The sequence below is a fragment of the Hyperoodon ampullatus genome (assembly GCF_949752795.1).
Source record: "Hyperoodon ampullatus genome assembly, chromosome: 15".
NCBI lineage: Eukaryota > Metazoa > Chordata > Mammalia > Artiodactyla > Ziphiidae > Hyperoodon > Hyperoodon ampullatus.
The window spans coordinates 19,518,090-19,528,255 of NC_136928.1; the positions used below are offsets into that span (position 1 = coordinate 19,518,090).

A 10,166-nucleotide genomic window follows, 5' to 3' on the forward strand; every position below is an offset into this window, starting at 1 on the left:
TTTTTTTTAGCAGTACGTGGGCCTCTCACTGCTGTGGCCTCTCTTGCTGCGGAGCACAGGCTCAGGACGCGCAGGCTCAGCGGCCACGGCTCACGGGTCCAGCCGCTCCGCGGCACGTGGCACCTTCCCAGACCGGGGCACAAACCCGTGTCCCCTGCATCGGCAGGCAGACTCCCAGCCACTGTGCCACCAGGGAAGCCCCTGAAGATCTTAAGCAAAACGATGGATTCAGAAGCTCATGAAAAGAGGCCACAAATCCTAACATCTTCAAAGCAAGTTATATCACCTCATATCGCAAATGTTAGTGAAATGAAGCATTACTTGTGTGGCAGCCGTGCAGCTCTCAACAATATAGCAGTCACATTTCCCATTCAGCTCTTTCGGCAACGGCTGTATGGAATCAAAATCTGGGATTCAGTACTTCAGTTGAGAAGGGATGGATTTCGAAACTTGTATGGTGGAATCCTTCCCCCATTAATGCAGAAAACGACTACACTGGCCGGTCTGTATGAGGATTTATCTTGCCTTCTCCGTAAGCATATCAGTACCCCAGAGTTTGCAACCCTAATATGGCTGCAGTACTTGCAGGGACAACAGAAGCAATTTTCAGTCCATTGGAAAGCGTTCAAATATTGCTTTGAGCCCACAAGCATCATGACAAATTTACAAACACTTATCAGGCTTTCAAGGCACTGAAATGCCATGGAATTAGTATTATTGAGGCTTGGTGCCCGTTCTTTTCCGTAATGGATTCAGCAATGTCCTTTTTTTTGGCCTTCGAGGTCCCATCAAGGAGCACCTGCCTACAGCGACGACTCACAGTGCTCATTTGGTCAATGATTTTATCTGTGGAGGCCTGTTGGGTGCCATGTTGGGAATCTTGTTTTTTCCAGTTAATGTTGCAAAAACTCGCATGCAATCTCAGATTGGTGGGGAATTTCAGTCTTTCCCTAAGGTTTTACAAAAAATATGGCTACAATGGGACAGGAAACTGACAAATCTTTTCAGAGGTGCCCATCTGAATTACCATCGGTCCCCCATCTCTTGGGGCATAATTAATGCGACTTATGAGTTCTTGTTAAAGATTATATGAAAGAAATCAGTTAAGTGCCATTTATCAACTGAATAGATCTAAGAAGAATGCAGTTTGGCCTTGTTTCTAATCGGCCAAATACAAATTGGTGTCATAAATCCAGGGCACAATGAATTATGGGCAAAGCTGTTTTCTTTAAGCAGCAACAAATTCAGAATAAAAGATTTCAGTACGAAAATTTAAGGTTTTTGTTTTGTTTTGTTTTTTTGGGGGGGGTCTGTTTGTATTTTTTTTAAATCATTATCTGAGAACTTTAGGCTAATTGCCTGGTTAATAGCTGTCTATCTGATGGCTTTTGACAAGGAAACTAACAGCCAAGATATGATTCTTTTTTTCCAAGTCTTCCATATTGAAACGTAAGTGGCCATGACCAGGCAGAGAAAAGGCTCTTAGGGTCCCATGAATTCTCAGGCTTACTTCTATTACTCCATTTCTTGCTTCTCTGCTTTTAGGAGGAGTTGCAAAGCGTAGTTTTTGTTAACTTATACATGGTAGGACAAAGGAGCAGAACAGAGAAGAAAAACAGCTTATTACGTGTAGGTTTTTCATGATAAATTGCTTATATTTGTTTTGAAACTAAGCACCTGTTGGGATGGTCATTATCCGAATTATTTCTCTTTAGACGTGGTAGACTAAAGCAACTAATGACATCTCCCATTTTGCTTTCTAGGATGAAAGTTTTCTCTGTAGTTCTCAGTGTGACCTTAAACCTTTCCAAGATATTTTTATATTAATTTCACTTCTTTCATTGCCAAAAGATGTGCAGACTTAAATTTTGTTAATGGTGTTTCATCCCATTAAGAAGTTTCATATTACAGGTATCCCCCCCTCTTTTCTTTATGCCACTTCGCTTTTACAAAAGACCTACATTAGTACCTGTTTTCACTAACAGAAAGAAATATGAGGATGATTTGTGCTTCTACGAAAAAAGGTAATTGCTTCTTCACTCTATGCCATTTCGGCTTATGAAAGTTTCCACAGGAATGCGGGGAAACTTGTAATTGCATTAGAGATACAATTCTGTTTAGCTCAGCATCTTTGAATTGTTGTTGCCAACTTAGTGAAGAGCTTTGGAATTTTGGTTTTCTTTCCTTTGAGTAGTAGTTTGTCATAGTCAAATATCCTGTTCTCTTGAAACTCCCATTAAAAAAACAACAGAGGGCTTCCCTGGTGGCGCAGTGGTTGGGAGTCTGCCTGCCGATGCAGGGGACACGGGTTCGTGCCCCGGTCCGGGAAGATCCCACGTGCTGCCGAGCGGCTGGGCCCATGAGCCATGGCTGCTGAGCCTGCGCGTCTGGAGCCTGTGCTCCGCGACGGGAGAGGCCACAACAGTGAGAGGCCCACGTACCGCAAAAAAAAAAGAAAAGAAAAAAAAACCCAGAAATGCTTCCATAAAATTTTATTTTGGACCTCAGATTTTTTTTTCTGGTTTCTAAGTGTTCCAGGGAAGGGGAAAAAAAAGAAACCTCAGGATAGCTTTCACCCCACAGTGTTAAGCTGTCTTTTTTATTTTACTCTTGGAAATAGAGACTTCTATTAGGATCTTTACATTTTGGGAACCCAATTTTACCATTTTATCATTTAAACAGTAAGACAGTTTGAGAGGATAAGACCTAAATAAAGATATTTCAGGGGTTAGTTTTAAATTCTAGAAGTTGGTGATAGGTGGATAGCGTACTTATCCCTTACCTAACAGGCAAAAACTTACTTGTCAAAGAAATCAGATTTTAACATACTTTTTGCCAGATAAATAAAGCAGTGACTCATACACCAAATTGAATAACTAATAAAACATACGAGACATATATACACTAACAAATGTAGAACCAGTAGCTAGTGGGAAGCAGCCGCATAGCACAGGGAGATCAGCTCGGTGCTTTGTGACCACCTAGAGGGGTGGGATAGGGAGGGTGGGAGGGAGACACAAGAGGGAGGAGATATGGGGACATATGTATATGTATAGCTGATTCACTTTGTTATAAAGCAGAAACTAACACACCATTGTAAAGCAATTATACTCCAATCAAGATGTTAAAAAAAAAAAGACAGTGAAAAAAAATAAAAAACATCCGAGACATCCTAGAAAAGTGGTTTATCAATCTTTGAAAAATCCACATCTTTAAGTATTATGTAGTTAAGATTACTTTCCAGCATCTGACGTGGGGCGGAGCATGTAGGTTTTACTACCAGTCTTTCATCATTCTGGGTAATTGCATGTGAATATGTGCACATGCTGACCAAAATAAAATCAGGGCTCAATTAGTAGTTTACTCCGTTTCTGGACAGATAGTTCAAAAAAGATGTTTACCTCTCAATGCAAGGTGGCTGGTCAAATGACAGAAACATCCTTCTTCCAGCTGTGAAGCATTAGGAGGCATTGTCAAGCCTTTGCAGGGGGTACTGAAGCTCACCAGTTTACAAAGGCTCTGTTTGATGGCGTTGTGCAGGAAATGGCAGTTTATTCTAGAGACCGAGGTGCAGATGGAAGGATTTGAGAAAACAAGAACTTGACCCCAAATAAATGAGAGTAGCATCCTTTGGCCTATGGAATAGAGTCAGGATTTGAAGTGGGTTGAGTTTCAGGAATGAGTGGCAAAGGCACTGTGGTGCCTGACCCCCGCGCTCACGTGTGTGTCCCGCACTCCTGGGCATATCTGAGTGCTCAGCGTAGGGTGGGTGTGTTAGCCTGGGGTCACGCCCTGGCCCTGGGAGTCGACTCCACTGGCCTTCGTTTCCACGGGGCTTGCTTTTGCCTATACACACCATGTAGGTGGTAGAAATCTAAATTCGAAAGCACTTTTGTGAAATACAAGTGAAGCGAGAATTTGAAGGAGGATGTTTCGGTTTCTGCTGTCTCAAGCATGCGGCATTTAAAAACAAATATATTTTTAATGGTTTTAACTCATTATATTTTTTGATTTCTTTGTCACTTTTTACAGCTTTTGAAGACCAAACTGCAAATACATTACCAGGGATGGTTTTGTGTTGTCCTATATTTTCTTAAGTTTGACAAAAGACTAGAACTTGTGGTAGACAACAGCTTTGTCTGAAATTTAAAAGAAGTCAAAATGTGTTATTAGTAAGTAAGCGATCCTAACTATTGTTTTTGCCTTCAGCGTGAACTAGTATGGTAATAATTTTGAAAAGGCAAACATGATCGAATCACTTTATCTGAAAAGCTTTAAAAGTGGCCTTGGGCTTCCCTGGTGGCGCAGTGGTTGAGAGTCCGCCTGCCGATGCAGGGGACGCGGGTTCGTGCCCCGGTCCGGGAAGATCCCATATGCCGCGGAGCGGCTGGGCCCGTGAGCCATGGCCGCTGAGCCTGCACGTCCGGAGCCTGTGCTCCGCGACGGGAGAGGCCACAACAGTGAGAGGCCCGCGTACCGCCAAAAAGAAAAAGATTGCTAAGGACCAAGACCTTCCAGGAAAGAAGGTTTCAGTTGCTCCTCTGAACTGCTGAGATGAAAAGAAACATGAGATGGATAGAGGAAGAAGGAAGTTATGGATATCAACTGTGGCTTTGTGACCCGTGATATAACTGGAGCTATAGAAATTATTATCTTTTCTTCCTTGCTTGCTGCTCATTTGTTCATCTGCATTAACCCCAAATTTCCCTCTTCCTTTCCTCTATTGTTTTATATGAGGAGTACTGGTGGCGATTAACGTTATAATTTGGTCTTTGGGTTACAGAACATCCAGGCAGGAATTAGTATCACCCAGAGTGGGATACAGTGGCTGATGGGACTTTAAATCTCCTCTTTTCAGAGAGAGTGGGTATCTTTATTTGTACAAAGTGGGCTTGCATCTTGTAAGGGTGATGCATGAGGTTTGTTGTTGGTGAATAGATGCTTAAATGTGTATTGAAGGGTGTAGATGCTGAGTAGTGGAAGGGGTGAACTAGGCCAATTATTGACCAATTGTTTCTTAAATCCACAAAGTCTCTTTTCTACTTGGTTCTGTCATGTCGAGGCTAGGGATCTGCAAACTCTCTTGGAGTGTGGGATCCGGGGGATCCCGGGCTCTCTTGCCAGATGACTTCCTGTTATCTTCTGCCAGCAGGAGGCACTGTTGGGAGATCCTAGGAGAGGAGGAGAGAAACTCTGCTCCTTCAACAGGTGAGATTCCGTAAGTATTCAAGAGTGTTTATGCTCAAGTTAACGGAAGAATAAGAAATCATATTGTCAGCTTTTCCAGATATTTGGATCTCACACACACACACACACACACACACACACATATATATATATATTTTTTTTTTTTTTTGCGGTACGCGGGCCTCTCACTGTTGTGGCCTCTCCCGTTGCAGAGCACAGGCTCCGGACACACAGGCTCAGCGGCCATGGCTCACGGGCCCAGCCGCTCCGCAGCATGTGGGATCTTCCTGGACTGGGGCACAAACCTGTGTCCCCTGCATCGGCAGGCGGACTCTCAACCACTGTGCCACCAGGGAAGCCCTGAGTTTTGTTTTTAACTGTATCCTATTCTTCACATTTTATTAATTTTTCATGGGAGCTAATTTGTCATGAATATGTACTGTATTAGTTTCCTATTACTGCTGTAACAAATTACTACAAATTTACTGGCTTGAAACATCATGTATTATTGTCTTAAAGTTCTGGAAGTTAGAAGACTGACATGGTTCTCAAAAATCAAGGTGTCAGCACAGGTACGCTCCTCTGTGGAGGCTCTGAGAAGAACAGCAGAGTGGAAACCCTCCTAATTCATGGCACATTGAACAGAGTACTCAGGAGATTATTGCCTCAGTAACGGAGTAATTAACTTTAGACTAAAGGCTGTTCCATGTTATCAAGTTAAAAAAAAAATTTGAAAGAATCAAACTGTTTCTAAATAACTTCATCCCAGAACAAAGCTCAATTATATTTATAGGAATACAAAAAATATCTAGCACCCAAGAAGATATAATATTCACTTAAAAATTCCAGTATTCTGGTATTCAATCAAAAATTGCAAAGCATGCAAAGGAGCTGGAAAACATGACCCAGAGTGAGAAGAAAAATAAATCAATAGAAACAGACCCAGAAATGATCAGATGATAGAATTAACAGACAAAGCAAACAGCTAATATAACTGTTTAATATGTCCAAGAAGGAGAAGACTGAATCTGTTCCATAGAGACAAGGAAGATATAAAAAAGACACAAATGGAAATTGTATAGATAAACAATACACTGGATGGAATTAATAGCAGATTAGACACTACAGGAAAAAAAAAAAGGCATACGTACAAAGGTGACCACCAGAACCAAAACATGAACCTTCCTAAATACCAAACATATTTAAATAAACAAGAGTAAAGAATGCACATCTTGTAGAAAAAGAAGCACAGCAAACACAATACACATCATTATAAAATATTACAACAGATTTGAGACCAAACATATCAGTTACATCAATAAATGTGAGTGGACTTAACTCACTAAAAGAATAAGATTTTGGGTAACAAAACTAGACCCCAGATAATAATTCAGTTTCCCTGGTGCAAACAAGAAACATACTGAAACATATTTTTAGTTTTTCTAAAAAGATAGACAAAGGTATATCAGACTAGTGGAGAAATGAAAGAAAGAGAAATATAGAAGAGATCAAGACCGAGCTTTTTCTGATACTTACTTATTTTGTGTCAACTGAATTTTTAACTTTTCAAGTTGACCAATGGACATATAAAGTTGCTCTGTATTTGTACATGGCTACACTCCCTTTGTGATGTCCTGATAGACTGCAATAATTAGAGCTATTACTTAAAAAACTGTTATGATACACTAGGCACAGTGCTAAGAGGGTTTTACTTACACATCTCATTTAATCTTCAAAACAATCTTATGGCATTTATGTGTTATTATTCTCAGTTTACTATTGAGAAAATGAAGGGTCAGAGAACTTAGGTTATCCAAGGTCATACATTTTTAAGTGGCGTAGCCTGTCCTCAAGCTCATCTGTTTGAGTCCATTGCCCTGGCCTCAGTCAGTACACACTGCCTTATCTTTTATTAAGTCCTGATGAGGTGTTTGAAAAATATTGACAGGTTCCTAGAATGCATGATAAATTTTATGTCACATATAAAAATACCATTTGTCTTAGAAAAGACTTTAAAAGGTCTTTCCTCTTTACCTTTTCTATTTTTAATAAAGAAAACCTATCAGAAGAAAGGGGCTGATTTACATTAACCAACCACTGCAACAGAAGTTACTGTATAAAGTAGAAGGGTACTCCAGGATCCTAAATTAATGACACCACTTTATATATGTATATGTATATGTATATTTCTCTCTATATATTTCCCACTTAGTGTTTCTTTGGTCACATAATGAGCAGTTAAGTGATATGTTTCCCAAAATAATTTAATGTTATTATAAACTTGCTCTACTTTTGAACTGAACAATTTCCATGAGTTATGGGTCCCAACCTGAATTGTATTTGTATTCTAGACCTGAGGGGCATGAATACACTGATGCACTAAAACATACACAGTAATGAGGACAACAGCAGTGAAAGCTTTCACAAGGCTGCATTCATATTAATTTAAATAGATAATATCTCCATTTACATAGGAATAGTAGCAACTTTGTTTTTAACTGGATTTAAATTCCCTAAAAATTTTAGCAACATGCATGAGAATTTCTGGCCTCAGAAACTGTGTGAGATAATAAATATTGTGTTAAGCTGCTAAGTTTTGGGAAAATTTGTTACACAGTAATAGATACCTAAAACACTGAGATACAATCTACATCAGCTAAGTAGACTATACAGAAATTGCTGGTCACCATGGCAGGACATCCTAAAACTTACCGAGTAGTTCTAATTAAATCAGTAGATGATAAATTGTTGGAGACAGAATGTCTCATGGCTTATAGAACAGTACCTTGAAGTATAGCTTCGGCAGTGATATTAAGCATTTACCCATCACTGTCTCATAGGGAGAGAACCACTAAATCTGGTTATGGAACCAAGCAGAACCCTTCCCCCCACCCCCCAAGTACAAAGGCCCCTCCATGTTCCCGGCTTCTTGTTTGTAGAAAAGCTGATGTCTTCCAGGCCTCCCTGGGTCACAAAAGAGTGGGCTCAAGCAGCTAAAGATTAGGACAATACAGTCACAGATTCAGTGTCTGCTGCATATTCCTGAGTTGTTTTTACAGATATTCTAACTGCCACCAGAGGGAAAAGCCAATTGCATGATGATCAGACTGCAGCCATGATACAAGCTCCTCCATCTCGAGCAATACTGAGTCTAGGGCTAGCACAATTCCAGGAACTGGCCTTAAGACAATGCAATTAACACTATGGCTCATAATAAACTATATCTTGGTGGGCATCAAAATAATTGTAGCTTGTTTTGCACATATATGTAAGTGGGCAACTAAAACTGTCAGAAAAGAGATGCTTCAAACTCATTTGATATCTTTCACACTAAGACCTTGACACTTTCTCAGCATGAAGAAGTTACAGAAGCCAGACCTTCATCCCTAATTCCATGGCAATGGAATAATATCTGATGGGGGAGGGGACCTGTAAGCAGCTCTTTGCCGGAAACTGCCCTCAGCAGGAAAACCCTTTTCTTGTCAACTTAGCAAAGCTATATTGTAACTAACTTTTAACCAGGCACCAGCATGCTCTACTCATCTCCGGCCCCAGCAAATCTTTTGATCACGCAATACTTTGCCTATTCTGTCGGTTCTTTCCATAGATCAAAGAAGTAGAAATGAAGAATAAGTAATTCACAGATGACCAGATCTCTTCCCTAGCTTCCCTTTCAGTAATCTCATGAACAAATTGTGTGAACACCATAGCATCTAAAGAAAGAGCACAAGAAGTCAACAAGCCTACGAGTCTGACCCCCTATCTCAACGATTAACTGAGATGACTTCCCCTTTTCCCTTTAAAATTTTCACGGCTGAGCAGACTCCTGGGAGATGATTCTGGGGGGACTCTGAGTCCATCACCTCGTCAGATCGCCAGCATTCTGATTAAAAGCAACTTTCGGGCTTCCTTGGTGGCGCAGTGGTTGAGAGTCTGCCTGCCAATGCGGGGGACACGGGTTCGTGCCCCGGTCCAGGAAGATCCCACATGCCGTGGAGCAACTGGGCCCGTGAGCCACAACTACTGAGCCTGTGAATCTGGAGCTTGTGCTCCGCAACAAGAGAGGCCGCGATAGTGAGAGGCCTGCACACCACGATGAAGAGTGGCCCCCACTCGCCGCAACTGGAGAAAGCCCTCATACAGAAACGAAGACCCAACACAGCCAAAAATAAATAAATAAATAAATAATTTTTTAAAAAAGCAACTTTCATTTCTACCAAATTTTGCCTCTCTCAGGTATGAATTTTTGAGCAGCAAGCAGCCGGATCTGAGTTGGGTAACAGTTATAAGGGAAAGTTGGCTGCATTCTCTGTTGGGGAATAAAGACGATCTTGTTTGCCTGTCTGAATTTGGGTGAATAACTCCTTCCAATCCATTCTACTCTTTTGCTCTGTTTGTATGCTCATGAAACAACTCTGAATAATAATTCAGCTTCCCTGGTGGCTGGGAAGGAGGGTGGGGCACCCTGATTGTGCAGTGGAAACACTTGGGCCTGTGGAGGCTGATGTCCTAGTGACACCGAGCAGGGCCCTATGGGGCCCCTGGGCACGAAAGTCTTTCTGTGTCCCCCACCCATTTCTGGATTACAGGAAATAGGCTTCATTCAGCCTCCATAACTTCCCTGAGTTCCAAGGGCAGGTTCAAACAGTTGCTAATTAGGGAAGGGAGGGGATGCAGAGACCAGGGAGGAACAGTCAGGAAACAACAGTGCAGCCTTGGGGCAGGGTCCTGGTTCCCCCTCAGGGGATGCACATAACGGAAAAGGGGGGTTGAGAGAAATTGGGAGATTGGGTTGACATATATGCACTATTGATACTATATATAAAATAGATAACTAATGAGAACCTACTGTACAGCAAGGGAATTCTACTCAGTGCTCTGTGGTGACCTACGTGGGAAGTAAATCCAAAAAAGAGGGGATATATGTATACATATGACTGATTCACTTTGTTGTACAGTAGAAACTAACACAACATTGT

At 41.3% G+C, this 10,166-nt stretch overlaps 1 pseudogene across 1 annotated transcript; it reads left to right on the forward strand.

Annotated features, from left to right (window-relative positions):
- Nucleotides 1–210: 210 nt before the first annotated feature.
- Nucleotides 211–1,093, forward strand: LOC307064116 (mitochondrial nicotinamide adenine dinucleotide transporter SLC25A51-like; annotated as a pseudogene). Its single transcript has one exon. The product of its transcript is annotated as a mitochondrial nicotinamide adenine dinucleotide transporter SLC25A51-like (transcript).
- The last annotated feature ends 9,073 nt before the right edge of the window (nucleotides 1,094–10,166 follow it).